Here is a 17,648-nt window from a genome sequence, read left to right on the forward strand (position 1 = left end):
CACCCCCCACTCCAGCAACCCTCAGTTTGTTTTTTGCGATTAAGAATTCCTCATATCAGTGAGATCATATGATACATGTCTTTCTCTGTTTGACTTATTTCGCTCAACATAATACCCTCCAGTTCCATCCACATCGTTGCAAATGGCAGGATCTCATTCCTTTTGATGGCTGCATAATATTCCATTGTATATATATATATACCACATCTTCTTTATCCATTCATCTTTCGATGGACAGAAAGATTACAGATTCTTATAACTTCACATAACAAATCTGAAGACACAGGATGGACTCCAAATCTTGCAAGTACACATGGAATCACTGTGATTGCAATAGTACAGTTTCCGCATGGGATTCCACTGAGCCCACCTCTCAGACTATGGGTTCTAATACATATATTTCAGTGTGGTCACATACTGACCACTCAAATACAAAATTTATTTAATTCTTCTTTTTTAGTGAAGGACAGCAGTGATAGAGTTTTGCCAATAAGTATCTAAGGTAACGATTTCAAAAGCCACTATGAAGCAATTCCATGCCATAGATTTAAATGTCTAAACTTGCAAAATTTGGCAAAAAGAATGTTATAAGTGGATGCCAAACACAAGGGAGTTAGGGAAAGGTAAAGCATGAGGGACTGCTGAATTTTTGTTTCTCTGTGATAGTAGTGAGAACTACTATAAGTTCTACTGTAAGAGGGGTGGAAAAATCTGTGTGGACTTTTACCAGAGCCATTTTCAATTTTTAAAAATTGCTTACAACAGTGTATGTTACCAAGCAACTGTAACCAAGTTATTATATCAGTGGTGAAAATACAATACACACACACACTCATGATCCTTCCAACAAAGGGCCCCTGACTCATTTTCACCAGTCCTTGATACCAGGGTTCACGGATCTGCAGTAACTGTGATATCATCATTTCTTCCAAAGAGCCAGAGGAAAAGAAGTTACGTGAGTGTAGTCTGTGTGTGTGTGTGTGTGTGTGTGAGAGAGAGAGAGAGAGAGAAATGGGGCATGTTAGCTGGAAAGGGAGTCAAATGATCTTCGTCAGTTTCCGTCAGTTGATAAATTTTAAGAGAATCACAATGTATTTTGAGGGAACTGATTCAAGACTGACCACGGTCTACCATAAGGCAGTGGGTGCAGTGTTTACTCACACGGGCTCTGGCACCAGACTGCCTGGGTTTGAATTCCAGTTTCTTTACTTCCTTGCTGTGTTTTCTTGGATGAGTTGCCTAACCTTGATAAGCTTCAATTCCTCCATCTGTAAATGGGGGATAATAAGAGACTCTACACTGTAGAGTTGTTCTAAGGATTAAATCAGTTAAAATAGATTAAGTGCTTAGAACAGTGGGTGGCACATAATTAGTACTCAACAAATGTCAACTTTATTATCTCTCCCGATGAAAATCACAGGTAACTAAAAAATGCTGACCCTTTTGACCGGTGATTCTCAACAAGGATGAGTCACCTCTAAAAAGTGGGGAATTTACAACTGTGTTTTTTGCTTATACAATGATTGGCAGGCAGCAGCACTCAGCGGGTAGGGTCAGGGTTAGACGTCCTCCAGTCAGTGCAATGGTGAACCCCCCTAGGTCCTACACAACTTTATATATCCTCCTAGCCTTCATGTAGGTCAAAATTTTCTTGGGGTGCCTGGGTGGCTCAGTCGTTAAGCGTCTGCCTTCGGCTCAGGTCATGATCCTGGGGTCCCTGGATCGAGTCCCGCATCGGGCTCCCTGCTCGCTGGGGAGTCTGCTTCTCCCTCTGACCCTCCCCCCTCTCATGTGCTCTCTCTCTCAAATAAATAAATAAATAAAATCTTTAAAAAAGATACTTTAGTAATTCGCCAGCCTTAAAAATCAGGAGATTTCATGTAACAACCTAGATTTCTGGCTTCTCTTGAGACTATAGGAATGTCTGAAATCCCTGCCCTATGTCCTACTTGGCAGCAGTAGAGTGGAACTGAAATGGGGTTGTCCCCATGGGCGAACTCTCTCTTCACTTACTTGTGATCTGCCAGCTCCAAGGCCTTTGAGTCAGCTGCTGCCTGGTGTGAGAACATCTTACCAGTGCCGGCACCTGGTCACACGTGTGTCGCCAACACGTATCCAGCCCTTCCATGTGGAGGAGCTGGGAAGCAAGAACCCGGCAAAGCAAAGTTACTGAAAGTCACATCATCCAAGACCTCCTGTAACTGAACTGCCAGGAATTGTACCAGATTTAGCACCACTAAGCCCAGTCTTCAGAAACATTTCAAGTTAGTGGACAAGAGTATATTATATACACACCTGTCATAGTAGGGCATTAGCTGAAAGCTCAAAAGGAAGTTCTTGAATTAGGAGAATGGATGTAGTCAAATAGCATTTCTTGTCTTTTCCTTTTTCTAGTACATCTAGACACAGCCTAGTTTGAAACACTCCAGGGTTCCTCACTGATCTCATTGGGGAAGGAGAGAGGGGGAAATATGAAATTCTCAAAATACCTTTTTTTTTTAAAGATTTTATTTATTTATTTGAGGGAAAGAGTGAGTGAGAGACAGAGGGAGGGGCAGAGGCAGAGGGAGAAGCAGACTCCCCGCTGAGCAGGGAGCCCAATGTGGGGCTCAATCCTGGGACTCCAGGATCATGACCTGAGCCGAAGGCAGTCGCTTAACTGACTGAGCCACCCAGACACCCTCAAAATACTCTTAAAACATAATATAAATCCTTGATGTAACTAAACACTCCTGACACTGAGTGGGAAATGAGAAAAGGGGCAATAACCAAGGGGCAGTTTGGGGGATTCAGCCCCTTATTTTCCTCAAAATACCTTCCACAAAGGCCCTCCAAGTAAATATGCAACTATTTTGCTATGGCAAATGAAGCTACAAGAGAAGTATCCATACCCTACCCTCAGATTGTTAACCCTAGAACCCTCCTTTGTAGAAATTCCTGAGGGAACATGGGAAAGTTGGTGACAGCCTGCATCCCCTGCAGGTGTTGTGATTTAAAACAATGGGGATTGGTTCCCATTCCTCAGAACTCCGCTATCCCCACATTAGTAGATCTGTAGCAAACAAGGTGGGTTTATGGTTTGTTTTCCTGAAATCTGTCTGACCTCCCTTTTGAACTTGATCCAGGTGCTTGGTTGGGACTGTATCAGAATTACTTAGAGACAAATAAGGTAAATAAGGCTTTTTATGTAGTGGCACCCCATTTAGCAAGCAAACTGACCTCCCCCACATACCATATTTCAACATACTTAAGTTACTTTAGCAGGCAGGCTGAGCTCATATGGAAACACAGTAAGCTCAACTGAATGGCAGATTTTTTTTTTTCAAGTTTATTTATTTAAGTAATCGCTTTGCCCAGTGTGGGGCTCGAACTCACTACCCAAGATCAAGAGCCAGCCAGGTGCCCCATGAACAGCAGATTCTTTTTTTTAAGATTTTATTTATTTATTTGACAGACAGAGACACAGCGAGAGAGGGAACACAAGCAGGAGGAGTGGGAGAGGGAGAAGCAAGCTTCCCGCCGAGCAGGGAGCCCAATGCGGGGCTCAATGCGGGGCTCGATCCCAGTACACTGGGATCATGACCTGAGCCGAAGGCAGATGCTTAACGATTGAGCCACCCAGGTGCCCTGAACAGCAGATTCTTAAAGCCAAGGCTGAAATATGTGGCAGGCTATCCCAGGAACTGTTACAAGCACTTTGCATGAATTAGTTTCTTGATCCTCACAACAACCCTAAGAGGTAGGAACTATACTATCCCCTGTTTAGGAGTAAGCATACTGAGGGGACAGAGAAGTAAAGTAACTTGCCCCGTTCGTTCCACAGCTAGTCAACCACAGAGGTGGGGTATGAGCCCAGGCAGCCCTGCTGCAGGATCCATGCTCCTCTGAGGATGAGATGAATTTCTTGGCAATCACATTTTGCTGACCTCTCCAAGGAAGGCCTAACACGGTGGCCACACCTGGCACACTAGCTTACTGTGGCACAAAAGTTTTGTAGTATTGGGGAGCAAGAATTTCCTGTCCCCTTCTAGGTCCTTCTAGCTGGATTAAGAATCAAATTGACATGGGATAGATTAACAGGAGAAAATCAAATTTAATTTCATACCTAGGGGGAGTCCACACAGACATGGAAATTCCAAAGACAGTCAGGCAGAATGTGGTATATAGTAGTCCTGAGCTAAGGAGCAGGGAGTAGGTCCTGGGACTTCAAAAGGAAGAAATGCAATTCACAGGAAGCTGAAAAAGAGTACATGTTTGGTAAACACACATGTGCTGGGCCACTCAGAAACAGTGGGACACAGAGGACTTTGATCAAACAGGCCTTGCTAGGTTCCTCCCTGCCTACCAGACCTAGTTCATGGTAAATGTAGTTATCCATGGTGATAGCTCTTTTCTGCAGCAGGTTCTCTATCTCAGTTCTTCTCAGGTAGATGTGGGGGAGGTGGAGAGCTTTTCCTGAATCTGCTGGGGTTTGATTGCTTTTTAACTTAAAATAATCTTCATGCCAAAGTGGCCCATTTTGGGGCGGCCTGCCTTGCCCCCTACAGTATCATGATACAGCATGATGCTGTAAGCCCAGAGGAATTTTGTGTTACCTTTAATGACCCGAATTAGACCTAAGGAAACTGCTAGCCAACAATGACAGAATACTTAACTCACTTCAGTGCCTAAAAAAAAGTGGCTGAATGTAATTTTCAGTTTGCTTTTGAATTTAGGTGCAATCAAACCTCCACTCTCAGCTGTATTAAACGACAGTGGTCATTGCCTCCTTTTTCATCTTAGTCTCAAATAATGGCTTTGGACCCAGAGCTAATAGCCCTCCTTGAGTCCAAGCAATTCAGGCAGCTGAGAGGGTGTCCTCTCAGGATACTTCTCCAGGGCATAAGGCTGTCCTAGGTGTCCCTGATGGCCCTCTGTCAGTAGGATAGGATCTGTAAATTGTTGCGAGGAATGGCGGTGGACTTGTGCTAACCTATCCCCCGCAAAACCTCCCCCCGGCCCTGGGGGCCCTTGTGGTCAGGGGTGGGATTTGTGAGAAGCCAGGCCTAAGCCAGGAGAATGTGTGGCTGTGAAGGAAGGTAAAGCAGCGAGCTGTAAGGAGGAATTGGGGCTGATTAGCACCAAACACAGAACTTTCTCCGTGTATCTGTGAACGGAGCATCTCTGTCCAGTTACTAGCCAGGTCTCTCCTACACCGCTTCTTCAGTTTTTGCTTACTTAGCAGTTAGCTGTCAAATTCGAAATCCATCCTAGTTTAGTCTTCAAAGCCTTGATATAATCGAGCTTTCATTGGCAAAACCAAACAAAAAACCCAACCAGACAACTTGGGAAGATCTTCCTGTCCTATAACCTGAGGCAGTCGGATATAGTGGTCGAATGTGTGTCCCCGGAGTCAGACTGCCTGAGTGAATCCTGCCTTGGTTCCTTCCCAGTTGTGCAGCCTAAAAGTCTCGTGTCTCAGTTTATTCATCCGTAAAATAGGAATAATAAAAAGTGGTGCAGTGAGCATTAAGAGTACCTCATTGTCAGGCCTCAGGAATTACCATTATCATCCTGAGGTAGTTCAGTGTTGTCTGTAACTAAAGTCGCGTCAGAGACATACACCGAAGAGGAGCTGTTCCCGTAAAGTAAATTGTGTCATTTTGGATCTCTTTCTCTTTGCTTTTTGCGCTGCTATGTGACAGCTGTCTGTGCTGTGTGTCACTTGGCCTTTTCCCATGATTAATGTTTCAAATTTGTAACTCGTCAAACAGATAACCAGGGGGGAAAAAAAAGGCAGCAGTACTTCATCTAACCACACCCACAGGAAAGCAGACGCTGGGCTGTTGCCGTGGTAATGCAGGGTATTTTGTAAAACACTTGGCGCGGGGGACAGGAGTTGCCTCACACTCCTGCTGGGTGGGGAGAAGGCAACTGCTTTCTTTAAAACCACCAGGCCAATGGTTGAGTTGGGAGACTCCCCAGGTTCCTGCAGTAAATCAGAGCTGTCTTGGGTTTGGGGTTTGGTTGTACACTTGGTTCGTTTGTCATGTGGACATTTTTTTCCAATTTCCTTCCTCTGGGTAGAAGGAGTTATAGACACCCCTTTGCTCTTCTACATACATCCAGAAACTGCAAACTTTGTTCTCATGAAAATAAGGTCTGTTTTCCTCTAAGTCCTGACACAACTAAACCTAGCAAAAGGATTTTTGTGAGCTTCTTCTCCTATCCCCTGTCTCTACGTGTATTCATTGTCCATAAATAAGGCTCACTGAAGCATATTTTTTTTTAAAGATTTTATTTACTTGACAGAGAGAGATGGCAAGAGCAGGAACACAAGCAGGGGGAGTGGGAGAGGGAGAAGCAGACTTCCCGCGGAGCAGGGAGCCCGATGTGGGGCTCGATCCCAGGACTCTGGGATCATGACCTGAGCCGAAGGCAGGCGCTTAACGACTGAGCCACCCAGGTGCCCCTCACTGAAGCGTATTATTCAGCATTTTCTTTTTAGCCAGAGTTAAGCACACAGGAGGATATTTTTCAGATAGAGGTGTTTGGACAACTCTAGGCATCGTAATTTCAGGATGGAAAATCTGTACCAGATATGACTTCACTGGAATTTATTAGCTGGCTGAAGCCAATAATTCTGCATGAAACAAACTGAGAAGCAGAGTTACATGCTGATGGAATGTGCCATAGCCTCCAGTGGTTAGTCTGGATTAATATTGCTCAGTCACCAGTGACTACCCATAGTATACTGGGCAGGAGCAGAATTAGACATGCTCTCTAGGAATCACATGCTCATGAAAGTCAACTCCTCAATCACCTAACCTCTCAATCATCTTACTGAGTTGCTGTCATGCCCAAGGCACCATATGCTAGGCCATAAGCCGGGATATAAACCCTCTAAAACACAGCTCTTGGGGCGCCTGGGTGGCTCAGTTGGTTAAGCAACTGCCTTCGGCTCAGGTCATGATCCCGGAGTCCTGGGATCGAGTCCCACATCGGGCTCCCGGCTCAGCGGGGAGCCTGCTTCTCCCTCTGACCCTCTCCCCTCTCATGCTGTTTCTCTCTCTCTCTCTCAAATAAATAAATAAAGTCTTTAAAAAAATAAATAAATAAATAAAACACAGCTCTTGCCTTCTAAGAGTTTCTAATATAGGTGAGGGAAAACAAAAAACAGGAAAAACTCCTAGCAATAATATGATGCACAAGGTAATATAAAATGATTATTGGCAGCGGTGGGCGATATGTATGTGGAGAAGAGAGAAATCCCTATGGGCTGTGGTGAAGGAAGGTAGGATTTGAGTCGAGCCTTGAAGGATGGGTAGCGGGGGGTGGGGGGTATTCAGGAAGGGGAAAAGACAAGAGTAACAGTGTAGAGGTCGGGTCTCAGCATTGGAACTTGGTCCACGTAGAGATGTTAGGACAGGCCCAGGGAGGTCAGAAACTGGGGAAGAGACAAGGCACTGGTGTTGGGCAGTATTAACATTGAGTGGGGAGTCATTAGCACAGGGCCTAAAAGTTGTGAGCCAAGCAAAACCAGGAAAGCCATGTAGAATACAAAGGGGGCTATTTAAAAGTGTGTGAGTTATGGCCTTGCCAAGCAAGGAAAAGATGAGAGGAACACAAAATTCAGTCAACCCAGGGCGCCTGGGTGGCTTAGTCGTTAAGCATCTGCCTTCAGCTCGGGTCATGATCCCAGGGTCCTGGGATCGAGCCCCACGTCAGGCTCCCTGCTCAGCGGGGAGCCTGCTTCTCCCTCTCTCTCTGCCTGCCACTCTGCCTACTTGTGTTCTCTCTCTCTGTCAAATAAATAAATAAAATCTTAAAAAAAAAAAAATTCAGTCAACCCAAGTCATGCAATAGTGTAAAAGTTTACAATATAATTCCATAACGTGTGCGGGATCCGATGAATTGGCATTATGACACTAACGTGACTTGAGAGCCCAATGGAAGGTCTTAACTCAAGAAAATTTAAAAAGAAAATTATATACAAAGTCGATTTTCAAATATTTAAGAGCATTTAATTAATTTGTGAAGGCACTCTGAGAAGTGATGGCTGAATTTTGCTTGATTAATAACTAGAATATGGAGATTTACGCTAGAAATACTGGATGTTTAAATTTAATAAATCTGTGCACGACTGCTGCTTTGGAGGAGCCAACAGCCTCAGCTCGGCATGAACACAGGATGGAAGGTGTCCACCTCAGGCCGAATGAGGTTCTGGAAGGCAGGAGGGCAGCACCAAGTCGAGGTCCATTAACTGTTGGGACTGAGGTTTGGGGAGAGACTTCAGTTCCTGGAGGCACAGAGAGGAAAAGGAAACACTGACAGCATAGGACCTGGGGCAGGAAATGGAGTCACCTGGCAGCAATTCTAAGTGGCAAAAGGTTCTCTCTCCGAAGGGAAACAAGCACAGAGAAAAAAGAGAACTTTTAGGGAAGAACATGTGGAAATCCCATGGAATACTTTGCTTTTGCTTTGCATTGAGTGAAAGCCTATTGTAACCAGTAATAAAACGGGTATTGGTCTCTTTGTTAGATTGAAAATGAATTATCATGAGTCTGGACCTTTAAGTAGAATTCAGTCTGTGCTGAGAGCAGGCCAAAATTCAAAGGCCCATTAGAAAGGACGGCTTTTAAAAATAATACTTAGGCCCTACCCCAGAACAATTGAATCAGAATCTCTGGGGATAGGGGCTGAACATCAATGTTTTTTTTGTGTGTGTTCCTGGGAAGTCATTTTAACTCTCTGGGCATTGGTTTCCAACTATAAAATAAGATTGGACTAGATGATCTCAGGGCCCCTAACCAGCTCCAACAATCTGTGATTCGTGGAGGAGAAACGGCCGTGCCATTCATTATTAGCTCAGACATGGCCCTGCCCACAGCCATGGCTCAGTGGCCCACTCACTCTGGAGGAGTGTCACACAGGAAAGAAGATGCTAGCAGTCACAGAGACTTTATACTTTGGTCAGGGAAACAAATGACAAAACCAGCAGAAGCAACAACAAAAGCAGGCTCACTTCCCTTGGCGTGTCCACATACTTGTTCCTAAAGGGAACTTGAATAACTCTCAAGTGGAGGCTTACATCTTGTGTTAGTACTGTATTGGGGCCATAACAAATTACCACAAATGGAGACGCTTAAACAACACAAACTTATTATCTTACAGTTCTGTAGGTCAGAAGTCTGACCTGGTCTCCCGGGGCGAACATCCAGGTGTGCACAGGCCGTGTTCCTCTCTAGAGGCTCTGGGGGAGGTCCAGTTCTCTTGCTCATTCAGGTTATTGGCGGGATTTAATTCCTTGCTGTTGTAGGAATTGAACCTCCTCCCCCCGCCAGTCTTCTCCTTTCTCAGCTCTCCAGTGCCAGGGAAGTTTCTCTGCTTTTAAGGACTAATGTGATAAGATTGGGCCCACACGGACAATCTGGGATAATCTCCCCGTTTTGAGGCCCTTTATCTTAATCCCTCTGCAAAGTCTCTTGCAGCATAGGATTCGAAGGTTCCAAGGATTAGGATGAGGGCCTGGGGGTGCAGGGGAGGAAGGTATTATTCTGCCTACACTGTGCCTCCAGAAAGTTGGTTTTTGTTTTGTTTTGTTTTTTTAACTAAAAGAAAGGGGGTGGGGGTGGATAAGAAGCAGGGGTGGGAGCTTGTGGTGCAGAGTAGGTGGTAGGTTTGTCTTCAGAGTCACTGAATATTGATCCTGGACAGGATGAAAATATTTATCTGATATAAATTATCCCCCACCCCGCTAGTAGGTAGAGGGGAACCTTGGACACTGAGAATGCTGGCTCTTGCCTTTCTTTTAGCTCAGGGATAAGAAAATAGTATGTCTAATTCTATTAGTATGTGTTCTCTGAGAACCATCAGCAATGGCTGAAAACAGCCTCCCTTCTGGGCCAGAGCTTTTCATCCTTGTGCCTGGAGCTCTCTGCTTTTGTAGGCATACTTTAGAAAGTCTGGCCCTGTTGGTCATGCCTTATTTGCACCCAGTTCATCTTCTTCAGCACTAACAACATCAGGGAATGGAATTTGGGCATTAACAAAAGAAATGAAAGAAGACAAAAACAAAAATACAAAAAAAGAAAGGAAAAGAATTTCTGATTTTCAGATCCTTCATGTACTTGGATCTGTCATGAGCACTATGAAGGCGCACACAGGATTTGTGTCTTTCCACAATGTCAGCTTTATTCACTCATAAAGCAAAGGTAAATCGCAATGATAAAGCGGGTTCAGGATTCCAAACTCAGTGACCATTCGCCATGGGATTAAACCTGGCTTCTTACACAGCACATGGAGCAGGAGAGAAGACAAGCCACACAACAAACAAGCTAACAGAAGGGTGCAGGCAGTTAAGGAACCGAACATGAAGTCGATCTGTGGGCGCACAGTTGAGATAAGGCCTCGGTCCGGTCCAGGTCAGCTCTCCGAACTGGCTGCTTCTGGTGTTCAAGCAGCGAAGGATCTCGGTTCTGTTCAGAGATCTGGCAGAGCCTTCGGCAGCAGTTGCCTTTTTAAAGTGGTCAGACATAGAGGGGTCAAGGTCTGAAGAGTCTGACAGTTTGCAGCCAAAACCCTCCCCTTTTTGAAGGGATTTCATCAGTTTTGGGTCTCTGCAGACCTCCTGTGGTTCTGCTCCTTATCATTTCTGGGGAGTCAGCTGATGTGGGTCTGGTGCTATCTCCTAGCTGCGGTACCTGAACTGCTCGCGTCACTGCTTGTCGCAGGCCCCTGCTTGACCGGAGGGACTCCATTTGCTCTCTACAGGATCTGAACTCCAAATTCGATGGCTTTGAACACCTTTTCTTTTTTTTTTTTTTAAGATTTTTGCTTTTTACTTATTTATTTGAGAGAGAGCGAGAGAGAGAGCAGAAGGAAAGGGCACAGGGAGAGAGAGAAGCAGACTCCCTGCTGAGCAGGGAGCACGAGGAAGGATTCGATTCCAGGACCCTGGGATCATGACCTGAGCCAAAGGCAGACGCTCAACTGACTGAGCCACCTAGGCGCCCTCTTTTTTTTTTTTTTAAGACTTATTTATTTTAGAGAGCGCATGAGTGGGAGGGGTAGAGGGGCAGGGCGTGGGGTTCGAATCTCACAACCCTGAGATCACGACCTGAGCCGAAACCAGGAGTCAGACACTTAACAGACTGTGCCACCCAAGCACCCCTGAACTCTTAACATAGGAATGACGAAGATGTCTTCATTCATTCAGTATTTATTGGGTGCCCACTCTGTGCAAGACGTGACTAGTCCAGAGATTTTTGGGAGGAAGAGGCTGGGTGTTGTTATTTCAAAAACAGTCACCCAGCCAACTCCCGAGTTTTTGTGAAAGGGCTGGCCTTGTGGATTTGGAGTTTGTGCACCTCCCACAATTGTTTAATGATAGACAGGAACCTGAGCCTCCCTGGAGTTATGTCCCTTTAGTCAATTAATTATTCAAAAGACAGTTTCTAGTTTATAGCAGGAGGAAAAAGATGCTGTCCTTTTGATGTGGGGAGCAAAGGCAAAAGAAATGTGATAAAATTAAATTGCCTTATAACCTGCAGCCCATTGACAAATACTTGAGGCAGGCAGAGTATGACCTTCCTCCAGGATATCATTCCTCCCAACTGTCTTAATAATTAATGCTTTGCTAGAGGGAAAAACAACCTTAGCTTGACAATAGCCAGGCCTCCAGGATCCTGTGTGTCTTCTTTAGCATATGAAAGTCCTTTTGGAAACTTCCCCAACTCCAAAGTGTCTAATCCTCACAATCCCTGGTCAGCAGCCCTTTCTGCCCACGGGTCCTGTCCCCGTGCTTCAGTAAAACCACCGTTTTGCTTGGCCCTCAGCTCTGAACCCCAACCTTCAAACCACATCACTTTGACTTTTTCGTAGCTTTCTTAGGGACATTTTTTCTGGCATGCTCTGGCAGAGAAAGGAAACATCGTGTTTTGAAAAGGATGGAAGTATAACATTCCAATGCTTTCCACTCTTGTGGATTCTGATAAGCAGAATTTAGGAAACGTTTCTAGAAAAAAAAAAATGATTTTTTCCTAATCTCCCAGTAAAATGTTGTGAACGATTTTTCTCCACGTTAATGCAACGGCATCTTTGATTTGAACAGTTTTTCTTCACAGAGGGAAACATTCCAGTTCTGGATATTGCTGTGTGCTGGGATGGAAAACAAATGGATGAGAGGGACGGAGCCCTGCCACTCCTTGGTTCTGTCTCATTTTGTGGGTCATTTTAACCTCTCTAAAGTTTTGGTTTCCATGAGGTAATAATCATCTGCATCAGAGATCTTGGTGTATCATGACAAACCAACTACAGGTTTACTCGTACACTTAAGCAGAAAAGAATTTACTAGAAAGGTATTGGATAGCTTACCACATCTCAAGAAAGGAAAATGTGTACGAATAAGGCAGGTCAGGCAGCTGCCAGGATCGAAGCTCAAGTATGTCACACCATGGTCTGGTGGACATAACAATGTCCAGTGGTTGGATGCCGGCTGCTAGTTGGCACCCCTAGGTCATGGGAGCTCAGCATTGCTGCCTTCTGCCTGCTGATACGGTGGATTCTCTACGGTCTGTGCTGTTTAGCATCACTAATTTCTAATTCAATGGGGGTAAGGTGTGTCTGCTTACAGAATTTAGGTCATCTGCTATTCCCTAGCAGTGAAGGAGTCTGGGGAAGCAAGTGTGTAGTATTTCAGCTTCTATAGGAGAGGTGGGTTCTTCCAATCCACCAAAACTTTTAAGACTGGGGAATTTCCAAACATGAGAAAGAAATCTGGATGCTGGGGAGCCAAACCAAACCAAACAACTGCTGGAGTCCATCCCTTTGGTGGTCTAACATTTTCCTAATTCCTTTTTCCCATATTTATACTTTCAAAAGAAAAAATTCCTCCCACACAACCTAATGCAACTAAACTTTGTATAATTTAAAATGCTCTCACCCCTACTGGGAGTTACCCCAAGGATCTTCTGGATCCAGTCAGCCTGTTCCCAGCCTCATTCTGTGGCAGCATCCCTCTTTCCTCTTGATATTTAGGATCAATCATCTCTACAACACTGGAACAAGGACAAAGCCTGTTTCACAGGCTGCTCAGGAGACTGAGCTTATAATTGGCTCTTTAGGGCATCTGAGATCTCTACTCTAGTTAGAGGCTCAGAGACAGTGAGCGTCATTGTGGGTGGAGTGGGTGATGACCTGGCTTGACCCTTGCAATGTGCCTCCCTCTGGGTGCAGGATCATGGGCTGAAAGCATCTCATTGGACAAGAAGGGAGTGGCTGATGAGGAAGACTCAGACTGAGGTTTCTGAGTGCTCTGAGTCAGCCAAATGCTGGCACATTTCCCAATTCCAGTACTCAGGGTTCAATTCTTTCTAAATCTCGCACAAAACATACCGTGAGACTGTCAGTTCAACATTTAATCTGGTGACCCACAGAATCAAACCTTTTTCTTTTTTCAAGATTTATTTATTTGAGAGAGAGAGAGCTTGAGCAGGAGGGGCAGAGGGAGAGGGAGGGAGAATCCCAAGCAGACTCTGTGCTGAGCATGGAGCCTGAGGCAGGGCTCAGTTCCTTGATTCCAAGATCATGACCTGAGACGAAGCCAAGAGTCCGACACCCAACAGCCTGTGTCATCCAGGTGCCCCATAATCAAACTTTTGAGGGTTTTTTTTTTTTTTTTTATCATGGGAAAATATACATAAGAGAGCTTTATTTTTTAAGTTATATAAAGTCTTGGATTTTAGTCCATGTTGTAAGGGTAAAATGCAAGAGTTTGAGCTTATTATTTTTTCTTTATTCTGACCAGTGACATTAGAAGAAACCACTGCACTCCACAGTTCTTGGATTCCTTATACTGTTCGTGTTGGTCTATGGCTTCTTTGTCCCTCATATCTTCCCTTCAGTGGGTTCCCTATTCCATGTGGACATAGGTAAGAATCTAATTAGCAGAGATTCTTTATAGTTCCTGCCTTTCTGGGTCACTAACTTCTGATTCAAGTCTGGATCAGTCTGTCTGACAGTCTGGCCCAGGGCCCCTTGGCTAACTTCCAGTTGCAAGGGGGTCTTGGAAAGTGAGTACCTGGCTTTCCAGCCTTTATAGAGGGAGGTAGACTGCTTCCAGCAAGACTCATGGGACAGGGGATTCCTCAAATGTATGCCTGGGGTAGATGCTGGGCAGCCTAAAACCCAACCAGGGTCTAGTGCACTTCCTTATGAGGTTGTTAGGGAGATTTAAAAAGATTACATATATAAAGCATCCAACATAGTACCTGATACATATTATATCTCAGTTGATGTTATTTCCTAGCATCTTCCTGGTTAATAAAATTGGCAGGTCTGAGCCATGAAGGATGGGACTGCAAATATATAGTTAAACTCAAGCATCAAAATTTGACATAGGATTTAGATAAAAGATTAAATAGTCAGACTAGGAAAAGTTATAGTAATTCATTATCTTCTGATACTTAGAAAACTTTTATTTTTGGTATCAGCATTGGCATTTTAATTGAGAAAAAGTGTGACTATTCAGCTTTTTTTCTAAAAGTTTTTTAATAAAACTGGCTTACCAGTTTTTATCTGGTTCTTGTTATAAAGAAGAGATTAAAAAATTTAAAATTTGAGGGGCGCCTGGGTGGCTCAGTTGGTTAAGCGACTGCCTTCGGCTCAGGTCATGATCCTGGAGTCCCGGGATCAAGTCCCGCATCGGGCTCCCTGCTCGGCAGGGAGTCTGCTTCTCCCTCTGACCCTCCCCCCTCTCATGCTCTCTGTCTCTCATTCTCTCTCTCTCAAATAAATAAATAAAATCTTTAAAAAAAATAAAAATAAAAAAAAATAAAAAATTTAAAATTTGAATTCATCTTCATCCATGGCAAGTTATTTAGACTGGGTGTGCATTCTCTGTATTGATTGCTCCTGCTGGCTGTTCCATCTGGGTGTCTGAGTTCGTTTTGCATATTCAGTTTAAACTTATGACCATGTGTAAAAGGATCAGCAGAAATGAGAAAATACTGTTTTGACTCCCAAGCCCAATCTGAAATCAGAATGAAATTGGTCATGAATTTTCTAGTCACAAGCTGCATTGGAATGAGAGGCCCCAGAGGCATATTTATTGGCTTGGAGATGTTAACTTTCTCCGTTGGCTTCTGTAAGCAACAAAAGGTCACCTCTCAAGATTCACTCTGCATGACTTGTGATTCCTTTGCATGTATCTACATCCATTAATTCATTCATCAAACATATTTTTGAGTTCCTAGGACATATTGGATATTATGTCAGCCTCTGAAAGCACAGTGATGAAAAGACTGGCCTAATAGAATAGGTCAGACAGACGTATAAACAAGTAAGTGTAGTGTTGTGTGACAAGTGTGATGATCAATGTATGTGCAAAGATGAGTGGGGGCTCAAAGGACAAATGTTTAACTGTGGTTGTGGGGGAAGTGGATTCAAAGAAGTCTTCACGGAGGAAGAGACACTTGAGCTGGACCTGGAAGGATAGCACAGGGGCTCCCCAAGAGAAGGGGAGAGGGCATTCCAGATAGGGGCATGGCCTGTGTGCAGGCATGAAGGCATGAGGTGGCCTGGTGCCGTGTGAAACTGCAGGTAGTTTGGACCACAGAGCAGGAGAGGGAGTGTCAGGACATGAGGTTGGAGGGGAGGCCAAAGCCAGAACCTGGGGGGCCTCTCATGTCACGCTTTGGAATGGACCCTTCACCCTAAAGGCGCTGGGGACCATTGGTGGGGCAGGTTTGAATTTAGAGCAGTTATTCTGAAAGCAAACGTATGATCAATTGGAAGTGGAGGTTGAGGGTGGAGCAGGCTGAATTTGAAGGCGGGGAAACCAGCGAGGGCAGAGAACATTGCAAAGGTGCCTGTTGGAGGCGAGCAATGTCCATCTTTGACTCTGTCTCCATTCGATGTGATGAAGCTATTGTAGCTGTATTGGTAAGGAAATCCCAGGGCTTGTCAGATCACTTCCGTTTCCTAAAATGTCACTTATGGCAATGTGGCAGAGGCTGCCAGCTGGCCCCCAGAGATGCGTGTGCCCCTCGCATGGTGTAGAGCAGTGCTGGAAAGCAGATGCCCAGCCAGGAGCTCCGGTAGCAAGGCACCCCCCTCCCCCCCCCCGCACCCCTGCAGCCTGGTGGGCATGTGTGACTAGTTCTCAGCAGAGGAGGGATCAATCATCTCTACAACACTGGAACAAGGACCACACCTTCTCCGCCTTGCTGGCTGCCAGTCCCTGTCACCACTTGGAGGAGAGCTGCAGGACAGGACTGGACTTTATTGTGTTATTGACTCAACAGTGAGCCTGCCCTGATACGGCCTGTCTGTACTGTTGCCAAATTATAGAAATTTGTTATTAGACTTGGTGGGCTTGCTGCCAAATTATTCAGGCTAACTCTAAGTCAGTTCATGGATTATGAATTATTTTGACAGTGACACTATCCAGAGACCTAGGTAGTTTGTGTCCTTTTTATTGAGAGCTGTCCCCATGATTTCTGGAGTTGGAGGTCGGGCCATTCTGTGTTCCACAGAGTGACTCAAGCCAGAGGAAGTCAAAAGCCATCACTCATGCCCCCTCTCTGGACTGTGTCCCGTCAGTTTAGCCAAGTTACGCTACACCTTGTTTTGAGTACCGTTTTGGTTCTTCTTTCTTTTTCATTTCCACAAACATTTTTTTGGCACCTCTCATGTGCCAGGCCTATTCATAAAGTTTCACTTTGGGCCTGGGACTGTGCTAGATTGTTCTGGTGCAATGATGAACAAGAAAGACATGGTCTCTGCTCTCCTGAAACATAGAGTACTGGTGGCAGGAGAGAATTAAGGAAACTTTTCAAAATGATATGACAAGTACTGTGTTTGGGGGAGAACAGGATGCCTTGAAAACAATGGAAGGAATATAAAACCTGAGCTTGGAAATTCAGGAAGGCTTCCTGGAGGAAGTGATGTTTAAGCAGATATATCAGGGTTGAATAGGAGTTAGTCTGATGAAGAGTAGGAGACAGAGTGTTCTAAGAGGAGAAAGATAGTGTGTGCAAGGGCCTAGAGGAGAACTAAAAGAAGTTGTTGGCCCCTTGAGAACAGAGTACAAACTGGGAAATGGCAAAGGCTAATGTTGGAAAAGGAAGCAGAGGCCTGACGATGAAAGGGTTATAAGCCATGTAAGGGGACTGTCTTATGTTAGGGTACCCCAAAAGCAGAAACCAAGGCAAGTAGAAGTAGTTTATTTGGAAGTTGGTTACAGAAAGCACAAAGAAAGAATGGAGAAATAAGCGGAAGGGAAGAAAGTGTTAACCAGCAGGGTGCTGCTCTGGGCAGCTGAAGCTCAGTGCCACCGGAGATGCCTGAGAGTGTGGGGACAGGCCTCTGAGTTGTCACACTGGTCCGGAAGGCGGGGCATTTATCCAGCACTGTCGTCCCTCATTGGTTGGCGGTTGCACCTGGGAACCTTAGTTCCTTCCACTTCTGGTCTGTCCTGGGCTCTCAGAGAATGGCCTCGGGTGGGCTGAGAGACAGAGCCTCTGGAAGCCATGGTGTGCATGGGAGCAGTCTGGAGCTGATATTCAGGGTGGGCCACGGGGTGTGGCACAGCGCCAACAGCAGCTCCCAGAGGTCTAAACGTTGTCCTAAGAACAGATGGGATCTATTGCAGGGTTTTTTTTTTTTTT

The 17,648-nt window shown here is 45.0% G+C and overlaps 1 long non-coding RNA gene across 4 annotated transcripts in view; it reads left to right on the forward strand.

Annotated features, from left to right (window-relative positions):
• LOC115944874 (uncharacterized) overlaps window positions 1-17,648 on the forward strand; it is a 75,664-nt gene that overhangs the window by 27,850 nt on the left and 30,166 nt on the right. For 3 of the 4 annotated variants that reach the window (XR_014144150.1, XR_014144152.1, XR_014144151.1), the window contains exon 3: window positions 13,787-13,910. The exons of the other annotated variant lie outside the window; for it this stretch is intronic. This is a non-coding gene — a long non-coding RNA (uncharacterized LOC115944874). The remainder of the gene's footprint in view (window positions 1-13,786; window positions 13,911-17,648) is intronic. 4 annotated transcript variants of the gene reach the window in all.

This window comes from Leptonychotes weddellii, chromosome 4 (genome assembly GCF_054177405.1).
Source record: "Leptonychotes weddellii isolate Sample4059 chromosome 4, ASM5417740v2, whole genome shotgun sequence".
NCBI classification, from domain to species: domain Eukaryota; kingdom Metazoa; phylum Chordata; class Mammalia; order Carnivora; family Phocidae; genus Leptonychotes; species Leptonychotes weddellii.